The sequence below is a fragment of the Triticum aestivum genome, chromosome 3D (genome assembly GCF_018294505.1).
Source record: "Triticum aestivum cultivar Chinese Spring chromosome 3D, IWGSC CS RefSeq v2.1, whole genome shotgun sequence".
Lineage (NCBI taxonomy): Eukaryota > Viridiplantae > Streptophyta > Magnoliopsida > Poales > Poaceae > Triticum > Triticum aestivum.
This window is the reverse complement of record NC_057802.1, coordinates 557,614,083-557,629,729: the sequence shown is the minus strand read 5'-3', so window position 1 is coordinate 557,629,729 and position 15,647 is coordinate 557,614,083.

Here is a 15,647-nt window from a genome sequence, read left to right as displayed (position 1 = left end):
CCCCCCCCCCGGGCCAGTGCTCCTTCGAGTGTTGGTCCGAACCGAGCAGCCTGCGGGGCCACCTCGGGGAAACTCGAGGTCTGGTTTTACTCGTAGCTTGACTTATCCGGTGTGCCCTGAGAACGAGATATGTGCAGCTCCTATCGGGATTTGTCGGCACATTCCGGTGGCTTTGCTGGTCTTGTTTTACCATTGTCGAGATGTCTTGTAAACCGGGATTCCGAGACTGATCGGGTTTTTCCGGGAGAAGGTTTATCCTTCGTTGTCCGTGAGAGCTTATGATGGGCTAAGTTGGGACACCCCTGCAGGGTATTATCTTTCGAAAGCCGTGCCCGCGGTTATGAGGCAGATGGGAATTTGTTAATGTCCGGTTTAGATAACTTGTCACTTGAACCAATTAAAATACACCAAGTGCGTGTGTAGCCGTGATGGTCTCTTCTCGGCGGAATCCGGGAAGTGAACACGGTCTGTGTTATGTTTGACGTAAGTAGGTGTTCAGGACCTCTTCTTGGTCATTGCTAGATGACGTCCGTTCCTTTGCTTCTCTTCTCGCTCTCATTTGCGCAAGTTAGCCACCATATATGTTTTGCCGCTGTAGCTCCACCTCTTTGCACCTCTTGTCCTACAAGCTTAAATAGTCTTGATCTCGCGGGTGTGAGATTGCTGAGTCCCCGTGACTCACAGATACTTCCAACACCAGTTGCAGGTGCCGACGATGCCAGTGCAGATGATGGCGTCGATCTCAAGTGGGAGTTCGACGAGGAACGTGGTCGTTACTATGTGTCTTTTCCCTGATGATCAGTAGTGGAGCCCAGTTGGGACGATCGGGGATCTAGCATTTGGGGTTGTCTTATTTTCATCTGGATTTTGACCGTAGTCGGTCTATATGTTTGTATTTTGGATGCTGTATGATGATATTTATGTATTGTGTGAAGTGGCGATTGTAAGCCAACTCTTTATCCCATTCTTGTTCATTACATGGGATTGTGTGAAGATGACCCTTCTTGCGAAAAAACCACTATGCGGTTATGCCTCTAAGTCGTGCCTCGACACGTGGGAGATATAGCCGCATCGTGGGCGTTACAAGCAACCCGCTTGTTATTGGTATCACAACTCGCCTGGTAAAATGAAAGATCAGCCTCTTCAGCAAGTTGAGAAGCCAATGGACGTACTTCCCGGTTTATGGTGCGGAGATCTTCAGTGCAAAATTCTGATCCATCTTCTTTTAAGCTTGGGTAGCCTTTAGCCACATCCGTCGGATCAAGATCAGGCACCCATGCTTTTGCCCGGGTCAGTGCGGTCAGAGTGCCAGCCCTTGCAGCAGACCTCTTTAGCTCTTCTACCCGGGCAGGCAGCACAGATAGCCTGTCTAAGGAATCCTTGATTAACGTCGTGGGCGGCTTATTGTGAGAAGCGGTGCAGATAATTCATTGTGTGCCGGTATACAGTTGTTCTATCAGCGTGTAGGCAGCCTTCAGCTTCTTCTGAACATCAGAGCCCAGATGACTAATGCAAGTTCCTGCATCATTGCAAAAATCAGCAAAGCGGCAACGCATGGGAAGATATGTTGAAAGCATAAAGTAAGGATGCTTACCAAACACGGCAGCAGTCATGGCATGTATCTGCCGCTTTACACCAGTCAACTCATCTACCACCGGTTTGAGAGCTGCTTCACCGTCTTCAGCTCTTTTCCGCAAAGCGGATTTCTCTGTGTTCCAATCCGCCCGCTCCTTGGCGAAGCTCTCCTTTGGCTTTTCCATAGCGGCTAAGGCGCTCGTTAGCTCATCTCTTGCTTTGGAAGTTTCGGCCTGTTGGGACTTGATGTTCTCTTGCAGATCAGCGGTTTGGCTTTCCTTCTTGCTCAGTTCAGCCTATAAAGAGACAGATACATAATGAGTTGACAGTACATATTTGAAGTACCAAGCACATAACAAGTTATGCCCTTGATACTTGGGGGCTAATGCATATTTGTTCCTTATCAGAAATTTCTACAAGTCCCATGCACAATACAAGTATTAATCTTGGCACTTGGGGGCTAATGTGTGTTTGCTCAACAACTGTCGGTACATGAATTCTTATACAGTCCCGGTTCATCTTTATATAGTTAAACCGACCCTTGGGGGCTATACCGGTGAAAGAGCAGTATGGCAAATTTTAAGGAACATGTTCATCACAAAGAAGTAATCTGGTCCCTGGAGGCTAAATATGTAAAGTCAAGTTATGACAAAGTCCCGGTTTAGATTGGTATCACAAACCGTCACTAGGGGGCTACTAGGAGTTGATAAACTGCAATTGCATATCGCTCCTTCATCAGGTTTACCAAACTAGCTTCATAATCACGGCTGGTATACAGTAGGTTCAAGAAGCCAGAGTGAATGTCTTGAGCATTGAGATGGGCGTAGCTTGATAAATCGGCATTCCATTTGCCTTTGCCGATAGCAGAGAGCTCATCCTTGGCAGTATGCTTTGACAAAGCAACAGGGTTGCCAGGAGGGGTGTGGCCAGTGCCAGTAATCATAATGTCATCATCTTGATCATTAGCAGCCTTTGCTGGAGTTGGCGGTTTGTCAGTATCCTTAACTGGACTGGCCGGTTTGTCATCAGTTCGGACAGGGCTGGTTGGCCGGTTTGCATGGCTTGTAGTGTCAACTTGCACTTGTTCGGCAAGGAAGTCATGGTCTTGAGGCGGCAGATCGTTAAGCATGTCGTCAGCGTCGGTTTCTTCCGGATCTGGAGTTGCTTCCGGTTCAGCAGCTACATTATCATCAGCCGGTTTGCTTAACCGAGCCTTCTTGCTGGGCCATGGCTTGGCGCTGAGGAAAGATAGACATAAGGATCAGTACAGTATGTAAAGATAACACATCAAGAATAAAGACACGTGCATACCTTGTCGGGTGGTAGGTGCGACATATGCCAACGGATGGCTTATCATAGTGGGAGCCAGTAAAACATCGCCGGTGCCTGGAAATGGGATGAGGCGAAGACATGCACGCCGGCGAATCTTACCCAGGTTCGGGGCTCTCCGTGGAGATAACACCCCTAGTCCTGCTCTGCGGGGCCTCCGCATGATCACTAGATCAATACAAGTAGATACAAGCGCTCCTTGAGCTGTTTGGCTAGAGGAAGAAGAAGGGCAAGGCTAGCTCTCATTTTCTCTCTATGTGGTGTGTGGAATTCTCTAAGATCAACCCTTTGCATGGGTGTCCCGGGGGGTTTATATCGGCCTACCCCCCAGGGGTACAATGGTAATCCGGCTGGGCGCGGGTCCCAACCGTTAGCGTCTATGCACGCCGGCTTCTCCGCCGGTCATTGGGGCCCGCCGACTGGTGGGTCCCGCCGGCTGCCAGCCACTTGGCCGACAGGCCGGCCCCACCGCTTGGGGGCTTTGTCGGCGGCTGGTTACGGTTGCCTCGCCTCTGATGACGAGAGCTTTGTTGAGGTAAGCGTGGCTATAGCGTCGCCACCTTGTGGGCTCTCACTGTAGCCTTACCTCGTCTTGTCTCCTTAATGAGGCACATGTTTCGAGGGAGGGAGGTAGCCGGCTATTGGGAGCCGGCCACACCCCTGGCCGACTGGAGGAGGCCAGGCCGCCTTCGGGTGTCTCTCTGGCAAAAGGGGCCCGCCGGCTACGGGCCGTACTGGGGCCTGTCGTGGGTGACATCGAGGCCAACACGGCTACAGTGCCACGTCGGACGGGGGATGGCTGGCCCGTACGGCGCCCTGTGGCCATGCCTGTTCTGGGATTGGGGGGTAGTGGCCTGTACTGTGGCCACGCCCCATCCTATCGCCGTTATGTGGGTACAGTCTTTTGTTGGTGCAGTCTTGGCCGGCTTCTGGAAGTCGGCTTTCTTCATGGCCGGATTCTGGGAGTCGGCTTTCTTCATGGCCGGCATTTGGGGGTCGGCTTTCTTGATGGCCAGCTTCTGGGAGTCGGCCCTGGGGATAGCCGGCCGGGGGAAGGTGGCCCTATGCTTTGTATGCTTGAAGGCTTGAATGGCCTGATAATTTTTTGAAGAGCTAGGGGGAGTCGGTTAGGCTAGCCGTGGCCATTTACTCCGACAGTAGTCCCCGAAGCTGGTTGGGCTTCGAGGCTGAGAGGAGGTCGAGAAGCTCGGTCAGCTTCTTATCTTGACGAGCCAACAGCTGGGAGCCGGCTTCGGTTGGGAGCGCCGTCTTGGCGAAATTTTTAAAGTCAGAAGGCGGGAGTCTGTTGGCGCGTGCACCGGGCCACTGGCCGGTCCCTCGCCGCCTGCGAACCACGTGGCGTCCCTTGGCTGAAAAGAGCTTGCTAACCCACGCGCGCGACAAGACGTCGCCACAGGCCGAGGGCCCACTACTCCAATGCCTGGGCCCAGGCGCGGATTCTTTGTGGCCCAAAGCTGTCCGCACGTCTTCCGGCGGCGGTTTCCGCACGCCTTTAGGGCGCAGCAATCGCGGGGCGTGGGGTAGTGGGCGCAGTTAATCCCACGTTCCTCCCCACGCCTCGCCTCCTCGGCTTCGCCGCACGAGGCTATAAGTAGGGGGAGGAGGGGAAGCGGCAGACGCTCGTACGCTCCTCTCCTCGCCGCCATCTTCTTCCTCCTGCTTTCTCTCGCAGCAGCGCCTCGCCGCCGCGCCGTCCCATCAATCTTCACTCCACCCTGCAGCTTTGCTGCCGCAGGGCCGTGCTTTCTCCGCTGGCGCACTCTTCCTTGTTAGCTTCTCGCCACCATGCAGTACGGTTGGGACTGGGATGGCTCCAACGTCCATATGGACCACATCGAGTTCATCCGCAAGACGCGGCGGTTGCCCGGCGCAGACCAGATGCGGGTCCGTCTCGCACCTGCGAAGGAGATCACGCCGGCGCCGGAGGAAGGTGAGCGGGTAGTCTTCCGCTCGCACTTCTTGCGCGGCATCGGCTTGCCGGCGAGCGCTTTCTTCCGCTCCTTCCTCGAATTCTATCAACTCCAGCCGCACCACCTCACTCCGAACACGGTGGTGCTGTTGTCCGCCTTCGTCACCTTGTGCGAAGGCTTTCTTGGTGATCTCCCCACCCTCGAGCTCTGGGGGGAGTTCTTCCAATCGAAGCTGGGCACCCGCATGCAGGGCGTGCCGGCCCAGAGCGGCGGCTTCATCGCGATGCGGAGGCCGGCGGCCGACAACCCCTTCCCCGTCATCACGTTAATCCAGTCGGTGAAGCTCTGGCAGAAGTCATATTTCTACGTGAAGAATGTTGCCCCACAAGGCGACTACGTCAACTTGCCGGCTTATGTAGCCGGCCCGCTGGCTGGGAGGCGGCCCCAGTGGTCCTATCGGGCCGTGACGCTGTCGCAGGCTGGAGCCGCGGCCGTCGCCCGACTACGGGTGATGATCCAGTCGGAGGGCCTGGCTGGATCCGACTTGCTGGCCGCCTTCGTCGCGCGCCGGGTGCTTCCGCTTCAGAGCCGCCCTCACCTGATTTGTCAGATGAGCGGCCAACTTGATCCAAGTCGGATGTGCACCAAGGACATGCCGCACGAGGAGGTGGCCCATATGGCGAATTATCTTGCGAACTGCAAGCTCTCCGCAGAGTGGCGGTTTGGCAAGGAGCCATATTCCCGTGCACATCCGCCGCCCACGGTATGTTCTCTTTTTCCCTTTCTTCTCTTAGTTTTGTCGCCGAGTTCCTCTTCGCCGACTCTGACCAGTCGGCACGCCTTGGCAGAGCCCTCTCCTTCGACCGGCAACCGGGTCGGAGACGGGGTGCCGATTCCTCCCCGACCGGGCGGAGCATGACCTGGAGGACCACGACTTGGGGCGGCCGCCATGGATGAAAACACCGATGCGGGTGGCGGCGAAGCCGGCGGCGAGGCAGGCAGCTCCGGGCTCGGTGCCAGCTTCGACGACTGGCCGGATGACGACGAGGCGAAAATTGTCCCACACCGCCAGCCGGCGCCCGGCCACGGCACGGGTTCCTCCGCCGCGCCGCCTGCTCGGGGCGGCGGGGAAAAGCGCCGGGCTGCGTCGGGCTTGTTCGACAGTCGGCCAAAGAAGCCCAAGGGCGGGGCGGCGGCGACCAGGCGCGATGAGGCGGCCGCGAAGGCGGCCCGCTTCCGCAAGGTGGTGAAGCAGCCGCAGACGGTGTCGGCGTAAGTGTATATTCCTTTGTACATTCTTTCTTCTTTTCTTGGTGATTTCTGAATCCTTGTCCTTTCTCAAAAATCAGGGCTCCGCTTTCGCTCGAGCGGGTTGCTGCCGCCTCCGTCGTTGGATCGCCGGGAGGATCCAGGAGCACCCACCGCGTGGACCCCCGCGCCAAGCTTCAGGCGGGGACGGAGCGAAACGCGCGGGAGCCGCGGGAGGAGTGGGAGGCGGAGGAGTTGAGGGCGGCTGCCGCAAGGCGGCACAGGAGGAGGAGGAGGCGGCGAAGGCGCGCGCCGACGCAGCGGCCAAGGCCCAAGCGAAGGCTGCGGCCGCGGCAACAGCGGAGTGGGCCTTGCTCGTCACCCATCTGCGTGTTGCGGCGCCCGAGGCTCTGGAGCCCCCACCGGAGGAAGCCGGCCGCGACCAGCCGGGGTTGGAGAGGGAGGACGACGTCGTCGTCCCGGAGAGGGAGGCGGCACCGGCCCCGCCGACTGGGGCGGCTCAAGGCAGCCGGCCTAATGTGCCGCCTGCGCAATCGACCGGGGGCGAGCCGCCGCGAGGACGGACCTGGTGGTCCAGTCGCCATCGCGCCAGTGCGCGGGGAAGGCCGCATCGGACCCGCAGAAAGCCGCGGTCTCCGGCTCGTCGGCCCGGGACATGGAGGCGGCCAACGCCAGCTCGGGGTGGACGCCGGGTGGAGGGACGGCCGTGGTGAACGTGGCGGCGCAGGACGTCCGGAACCGGCTTCAGTCCCAGGCTGCGGCGCTGAGGAAATACAACGACGAGTTCCTTGCGACGCGAGCGGCCATTCGGTTTTGTCTTCCTATTTTTGCTTTTTTGATCTTGGTTTCATCCGTGGGGGCGCGTCAGCGCACCCACTGGGTGTAGTCCCCGAGTTCCGAGTTGGCTGCTGAGCAGGAGGCTTGGAACTTCTTAGCGGGCTTTATTTTGCTATCTTGTTCTCATTCGCTCCTCTGCCTGACTTGCAGGACTACCACAACCTCCGCGCGGCTGCCTTCAACTCCCAGGCTCGGGAGCTGACCCAGAAGAATGCTGACCTATCTGAGAGACAGGGTAAGTGCTTCATCCTTTATCTCATGTGGGGGCGCGTCAGCGCACCCACTGGGTGTAGTCCCCGAGATTCGGGCCGACTGCTGAGCAGTCGGGTCGGATCTTCCTTGACGACTTCTTCCTTATTGCTTCTTTCTTTTCTGCCATGCCTGCAGCGGCTAATGCCAGACTGAGGGAGCAGCTGGGTGGGACTCAGGCCGCCCTCCGCGCTAAGGAGGCCGAATTTGATGCCTTGGCCCAGGAGCGTGACCGCCTGGCCAAGAGGCTGGCCGACCAGGAGAAGAGCCACAAGGCGGCCCTGAAGGCGGTGCAGAACAGCGAGGCCGCCCTCCAAGCCGAATATGAGACAGAGGCGGCAAGCTAGGCCGAAGCGAGGCAATCGCTGATCAACGGCTACGGCCAGATCGAAGACTTGGTTGACGGTAGGCCGCCCTCTTCTTCGTCCTTGCTTGCCGCTTGCCGTTTGGCTAATTTTCTGACTTGGTGGTCTTATTTTCTTTCTCTTTCTTTCTCACGCAGAGTACTTCCCTGGCTACTCTACAGCCGCCAACCAGGTTGTCGAGGCCCACCGCGAGGCACAAAGGCAGGCTGGCGCTGAGATCGCGCCGGCCGCTCGCCGGTCTCTAGAGGAGCAGCTCTTGGCGATTCAAGCCCGCCTCCAGCCGGCTCACCGCATGCTCCGCCGGCTTCAGCGCGTTGGGGCGCAGGTCTTGACCGCTCTCTGGCCTGGTGAGGTGATTCCCCGCACCCCCAGTCGGACTGCCGACTGGTTGGAGGTGGCGGTCGTCCGCTTCGAGGCCTGGAAGGCTTCTGCGGCTCGTTCCGGCGCCAGGTGGGCGCTGGAGTTCGTCAAGGCCTGGTATCCCGAGCTGAGTCTGGACCAGCTGGACACCTGGCGGCAGGAGGCCGACACGGAGCTGGAGCCGGCGCGGCCGGCTATCATCCAGCGGGCTTCGGTGATTGCCAACTACACCGACACCAGCGCCTTCGCCCCTGAGGTGGACGACAACGGCGTTGCCCAGCCGGAAGAGTGGTTCGGGCTGAACCCGGCAGACGGCGAGAACTCGGCGGAGGAGATCGACTCCAGCGACGAGGGCGAGGAGGAGGAAGAGGGTGAAGACGCCGTGCCAGATGGTGGAGCGGCCGGTCAGCGTCAGCTTGACCGTGCCTCTAGCAACAAGGCACGCGCGGGTGCACCGCCTGCAGCCGGCGATGATCAAGCCGAGACCCGCCAGTCGGCCACTCCTCCAGCCGGCGGTGCCGTCTCCACCGACCATCCTGGCTTTCCTGCTACGCCCTTAGTCTAGTCTGCTGCCTCTACTTTCCTGTTTTACCACTCTTGGAACAGTATTTTGTTAAGTTAGCACAATTCCACCCACTGGGGGTGTATTGGAACTATATTGACTGCCGGCCTGTTGGGGGCCTTATGTGTAAATATAATTATGCATGCGTTTGGCTTTCCCTTGTTCTTTGCTTTTCATCCTTCGGCCGTTTCCTTTGCCGCCCTCCCTTGGTTGCCGCCTTCCCAGCCGGACAGCTGCTCTGCAATCTGTGGCAGGAGAAGTGCTTGGCCAGTTGGGAGGGCAAGTACTCTAGCTTTGTTGGATTATAGTGAAGTGACTGGGAGGCCGGCCAGCCGGCTATTTTGACAGCCGGTAGGCGTGGTTGGAGGCCGTCTTTGCGTTATATAAGTTCGTTAGTCCTTAGCCGTTTTTCGTGTGGGCATCCTTTCTGCCTTTGGCTCTTGCCAGTCGGACAGTCGGTTCTTCGAGCGGCGACTTTCGACAAGAGAGGGCTCGGGTGCCGGCACACTACTTGTCTGACTTCAGGTAGAACTTCTAATATAACTTAAGGCGGCCAGTCCCCGGGCCGACTAGTCGAACTCGGTGCCAAACACAAAATCAAATGTAATAATACATTCATGAGTATGACACTCGTCATTCATAGATAAAGGAGGGCAGTCCCCGAGTGCGCCTCGGGGTGCCCGTTTGTCTCATATTTAATATAAAAACAGTAGCATGATACATACTGCTTTCAACTGTAAAATCTTCTCAGGAGGTTTGCGTTCCATGGTCGTTCCGACTGGCAAGTGATGATCCCCTTCGAGCTTGGCATCTTCATCTTCAGGTAGGCGTAGTGGGGCACAGCCATGATCTTGGTCAGAGCAGGTCGGCCAAGCAAGGTGTGGTAAGGGCTTTCCAGATCCACTACCTCGAACCAGATTGCTTCTTGGCGAAAGTGATCCTTGTCTCCGAAGAGAACATGCATCTTGATCTTGCCGATCGGGAAACAAGACAGGCAGGGTACGATGACATGGAACACGGTCCGTCTTGGCGTGAGCTGCTTCGCCTTGAGGTTCAACTTCTCCATGGTATCGCGGTACAGTATGTTGATACTGCTTCCGCCATCAATCAGAATGCGGGTGAATCGGGCAGCCCGCCTCTCTGTTGCGAGGGTGACATCCAATACCAATGCGTAGGAGCCAGGGGACGGCATCACCTCTGGGTGATCGGCCCGGCTCCCGTTGATAGGCCTTTCGGACCAATGCATGAACTCGGGGTTGCTGGAGGCGACTGCGTTGACCTCTTGGTGCTGTCGGCGCCGGCTGCGCTTGTCTTCAACCTGGCTTGTGAAGACGACGTAGGCGGCGTGTTCATCAGGGAACTCATCTTGAATGGCTCCGGCTGCTGGTCGAGCAGCCGACAGCTCGGGGGCTGGAGGCGGCGGGCCGGGAGGCAGAGGCGGCACTAGCCCCTCGCCCTTGGAGATCCGGGTGAGCCAGTGGCACTTTCGGGTCGTGTGGTTGGATGGCTTCGCACCGCTGTGGAACTTGCAGGGGGCATCGAGAGTCTGCTCGTAGGAGATGGCCGGCTGCCAAGCCGGCCTGCCGCCCTTCTTCTTGGGAGCGGGCCACTCTTCGGGCTGCTCATCTTCGACTGTGGCCACCTGCCGGGTGGTGGAAGGCGGCATAGGGGCCTTGCGCTTGTGGTCGTTCTGGTAGGGGCGCCGATTGGGGTCGCCAGTCTGCGTCTTAGGAGCCGGAGCGAGCACCTTTCCAGAGGCTTCGACTCGGAGCTCGGTCTTCATCGAGGAGTCGGCCGTGGCGTACTTGTCTGCAATGACCAGCAGCTCGTCGAGGGTAGCCGGCTCGTCGCAGAGGAGTCAGTGCTTCAGGAGGGTGCCCTCTCGGCACCCGGCGGTGAAGTATTCGATGGCCCTCGTGCACCCCCTCGCAGGAGTTGCGGAGCTCGGCCCACCGCGTGAGGTAGTCGCGGGTCAACTCGCTGGGCCCTTGGACGCATAAGGAGAGCTGACGGGGCTTGGGAGGCCGCTTGTACGTGCTGGTGAAGCTGCGGACGAAGACTTCCGTGAAGTCCAGCCAGCTGTTGACGCTGAAGGGCTTGAGGCTGTTGAGCTAGGTGCGTGCCATGTCTTGCAGCATGAGAGGGACGTACTTCACGGCTACGCGCCTGTTGCCGTTCGCTATGCTGAGAGCGGTAGAGTAGTCAATGAGCCAATCTTCCGGCTTCACAGAGCGTTGTACTTGGGCGTGTCTCTGGGGAGCGAGAACCCTTTGGGGAAGGGCTCGTCGCGGATGCGGGGGGCCAAAGCATGGCGGGCCGACATTGTCTTCTTCTTCTAGCACCAGGGATCGAGCTAGGCGGTCTATCCGGTGGCGGGCGTCGTTCTCGCCGACTCCTTCGCGGTGGCCTAGTCGGCCACCGAGAGTCGGATGTGTGACAGGCGGCGGGCTGGGATGTCTCTCCCCATGAGGCGGGGGAGGAGGCGGATTGCCTTGGCGCTCCACTGCCCGAGGGCGGCCTTCCGCGTCGCGCTCGATGGTGATTCGAGTCCGGCTGCGGCTAGCAGCCGGCTCCTTGTCTTTCCTTGCGCGGGCGCCGCTCGCTGTCGGCGACCGGGATGTCGCGGCGTGCTCTCGGCGTGGGGGAGGACTCTCAGCGCGGGCGCCGGCTTCATGCCGTTCTGCGGCCGCGTCGATCAGCTGCTGGATGCGCCTTGTCATGTAGGGGAGCTCATCAGCCCCCAGCCCATTCAGCTCTTCTAAGGCCGCCTGACCGGCTCACAGATTCTCAAGCAGTGTGGCGTAGACGGGGCGGTCTGCCCCCAGCATGCTGGCGATGGCCGGGCCGCGCTTCTTGACGAGGCCGGCTCGGCTCGGCCCACCATGCAGCGGCGTACCAAAGGCGGCGCGGTCGACTTCGCGCTGGTGAGCCTCAGTGAGGCGTCTCATGGAGGCTATCTTCTGGCCCTCCGCGATGAGGGCCAGGCGGTGTGCCTCCAGGGTCTCGGCGTCGGCGTCAGCTGGGATGGGGACGGATAAGTCGTGCATTGCCGCTTGTAGGGCGTCGTAGGCGTTCTCGCCCGACTCAGCGACGTGGCTGATGACCAGCACCTCAGTGACAGCGCTGCTGCCGCTGTCAGCTCGAGGGAGAGGGTCGTCGAAGACTACCACATCGGAGGGGTAGGCATCAGGCGATGCCGTGTCGGAGTCGACAAGCAACGGGTCGGTGGAGCCGACCGACTCCAAGTCCACAGCAAGCTCGCTGGAGACGTGAAGCTGGTCGAGGAGGCTGACGAGGCGGCTCTCGGGGCAGTCCGTGCCCGCGTCGGACGCGGGCTCGTCGGAGATGCGAGTCTCGCCAAGAAGATCGGCGAGACAGCTTGCTTCGCAGGCGTCGTTGACGCCTAGCAGCGCGTCGGGGCAAGCGCCATCGGGCACAGCAGGCTGGCTGCGCTCACGGGGGAGGAAAATGGTTCCCGTCCAGAACAGGTCTCCGGACGACGGTGCACCTGGCCCCACAGTGGGCGCCAAATGTTGGGTGGTAGGTGCGACATATGCCAACAGATGGCTTATCATAGTGGGAGCCAGTAAAACATCGCCGGTGCCTGGAAACGGGATGAGGCGAAGACATGGACGCCGGTGAATCTTACCCAGGTTCGGGGCTCTCCGTGGAGATAACACCCCTAGTCCTGCTCTACGGGGCCTCTGGATGATCACTAGATCAATACAAGTAGCTACAAGCGCTCCTTGAGCTGTTTGGCTAGAGGAAGAAGAAGGGCAAGGCTAGCTCTCCTTTTCTCTCTATGTGGTGTGTGGAATTATCTGAGATCAACCCTTTGCATGGGTGTCCCGGAGGGTTTATATAGGCCTACCCCCCAGGGGTACAATGGTAATCCAGCTGGGCGCGGGTCCCAGCCGTTAGCGTCTATGCACGCCGGCTTCTCCGCCGGTCATTGCGGCCCGCCGGCTGCCAGCCTCTTGGCTGACAGGCCGGCCCCACCGCTTGGGGGCTTTGTCGGGGGCTGGTTACTATTGCCTCGCCTCTGATGACGAGAGCTTTGTTGAGGTTAGCGTGGCTACAGCGTCGCCGCCTTGCGGGCTCTCACTGTAGCCTTACCTCATCTTGTCTCCTTAATGAGGCACATGTTTCGAGGGAGGGAGGTAGCCGGCTATTGGGAGCCGGCCACACCCCTGGCCGACTGGAGGAGGCCAGGCCGCCTTCGGGTGTCTCTCTGGCAAAAGGGCCCCGCCGCCTATGGGCCATACTGGCACCTGTCATGGGTGACATCGAGGCCAACACGGCTACAGTGCCACGCCGGACGGGGGATGGCTGGCCCGTACGACGCCCTGTGGCCATGCCTGTTCCGGGATTCGGGGGTAGTGGGCTGTACTGCGGCCACGCCCCATCCTATCGCCGTTATGTGGGTAGAGTCTTTAGTGGGGGCGGTCTTGGCCGGCTTCTGGAAGTCAGCTTTCTTCATGGCCAGCTTCTGGGGGTCGGCTTTCTTCATGGCCGTCTTCTGGGGGTCGGCTTTCTTCATGGCCGGCTTTTGGGAGTCGGCCCTGGGGATGGCCGGCCGGGGGAAGGCGGCCCTATGCTTTGTATGCTTGAAGGCTTGAATGGCCTGATAATTTTTCGAAGAGCCAGGGGGAGTCGGTTAGGCTACCCGTGGCCATTTACTCCGACATAGCTCACGCAGGAACTGTTTTGAGGGGTGGAAGCTGCGTGGCCGATGACTCGCCAGAGGATGAGTGAGAAGTACCCTGATAATTTGAATCAGACGGGTTAAGAGGCTGCCGGAAACAACCTGCTTTTGGGCATGAAGTATCAATGGGATAAGAGACCTCTGATCGGTGTTTCCGAACCGGACTGTTCGGTAAACCGGCGGAGGTAACTACCTGGCCGCTGTGCCGGGTTGTACGGCGAGCTTCGTGCTGCTGCGTCTTCAAAAGAAAGTTTGGGTGCAAGTAAGCAAGAGGGTGAGAAAATTTTACTTTCCAGTTTGCTTGACGGATTTTTTATGTTGGCAGAGGATCTGAATCGGAGGAAAGAATGGTTACCTCTACGTCCTCAACATGACTGCCTTCAGCGTCGTCCTGATAATAATCATTGTCAATGAGATGTACGAAAAATGAACCAAGAGAGTCAAGTTCTTCCTCTGGTTCCGAGTTAACACATCGTCATCAGCTGGTGGATCGGAGGATGCAGTGGTCCTTCTCTTGGCAGGTTTTTTAACAACCTTGGTCTTTGGACGGACTGGCTTCACCGATTTATCTTGCGGCTTCGCCGGTTTGTTTTGTGATGGTTTCTTCTTCCAAAACGGATCATCACCCTGTTAGAAAATAATCACACTTTCAGAGAATATTTGGACAGAAGCAACTTCAGATAAAAAGATTATATGATTCTTACAGCTGGTGGTTTGTTGAAGGTGCAGAAAGGGAGTAGTCCGGTTTGGGCACTGACTGCCTCCGGTTCGTTCAGTATCTTTTTTACAGCCTCAGTGACTTCTGCATCTGTAAGCTGAATGTCAATGTGCCGCTGAGCATCCTTCAAACTCCCCGTATACTCACACATCAAACCGGAGTGCCGGCTTAAGGGCAGAATACTCCAGCTTATCGAGCAACAAGCAACATCAATTCCTGTCAAACCGTTCGCCATGAAGGCTCTAAGCTTTGAAAATTGGGAAGCATAGTTAGCCCTTTCTCTTGCCGTCAACCTCTGAGGAAAAGGATGTGTGTTGCTAAGGCATTCAGGGCGGTAACCCGGCAGGGGGTTTTCATTAGATGGAGATGTACCCATGCAGTAAAACCAAGTCTGGTTCCACTCTTTGGGGTGACTGTGGAGTTTGGGATGGGGGAAGGTGACTTCCTTCCTTTTCTGAACCGCCATTCCGCCCAGTTCCGTAATGGGTCCATCTGAGAACTCTGTGCGGCGGTTTAAGTGAAAGAAATCCCTAAACAGTTCGACTGAAGGTTCCTCTTGCAGATAAACCTCACAAAAGACTTGGAAGTGGCAGATGTTGGTTACAGAATTGGGACCGATGCCTTGAGGGCGCAGTTGGAAACTAGCCAGTATATCCCGGAAATTTTTTGAACCGGGAGGGCTAAAACCTCGTCCGAGATGATCAGCGAACGCGACTACCTCTCCATCCTTGGGTGTAGGAGGATTTTCCGGGCCAGGGACCCTCCAGTGGATGACATCTTTTTTAGCTAAAGCGCCCATTTTAACAAGATTGTTTAACTGCTCTTCGGTTACTCGAGAGGGAGCCCAATTGCATTCATAGACTTGCTTGGCCATGGCAATGGAAATCTGAAACATGATTATTGCCGGTTTAAGATTTAAAGTGGACAACTACACAGCAGTATAAGGATACAAGCATATTGATAAACCGGAATTGGTTATTTGTAAACCGGAGTCTGATAATGGAAACACTACAATGATGAAAGCATTGGCGGTTCAACAGGGGACTAATGGTATCTATTGGGTCATCATTTTGTATATGAAGTTAAACCACCCAATCTGGTATTAAAGATGTATAAGTGAAGGGAAAAACAGGTTTCACAAGTTGGCATTATAATTTTGGATCTACCGCATGTCAGAAAATGAAAATATGTTCAAACCTAAATATTGGTACCGAAGCAGTTGATGAAGGTTCAGATGGGATTTTCTACTTAAACGAGATGCATTGGTGGAAAAGAAGGGCTACGGCTATCGCCGTACAGGATAAATATCAAGGTTTGAGTCAAAGAGCTATTGCACAACGACGAACGCCGACGAACACCGATGAACACTGAAACCCTAATGACAGATCTATGGAGGAAGAAAAGAAAGCTTACTGGTGCTGATGGAAGAGCGGAGAGGCGCCGCGGTTCTCTGGTGCGTTCAGGGTGATGCAGCGGCCGGAGTTGAGGCAGAAGCAAATGTCGACGGTGGCGGCGGAACTCCAAAGGTCGGGCAGCGCAAGGAAGAGGACGAGGTGAAGAGATACGGGGGGGAAATGGAAAGACCCCCTGGCCCTATATATAACGGTAGAAAGATAAGCGTCAGGCACGAAAATCAAGGAGCCTAAATTTTGGATGCGAGGCGGAGTTGTCGCCTCGATTGTCGGAGGCTCGTTAATGACAGGTGACGTCACGGCGGTTTACCATGATCCTAGAAGATGATGTCAGG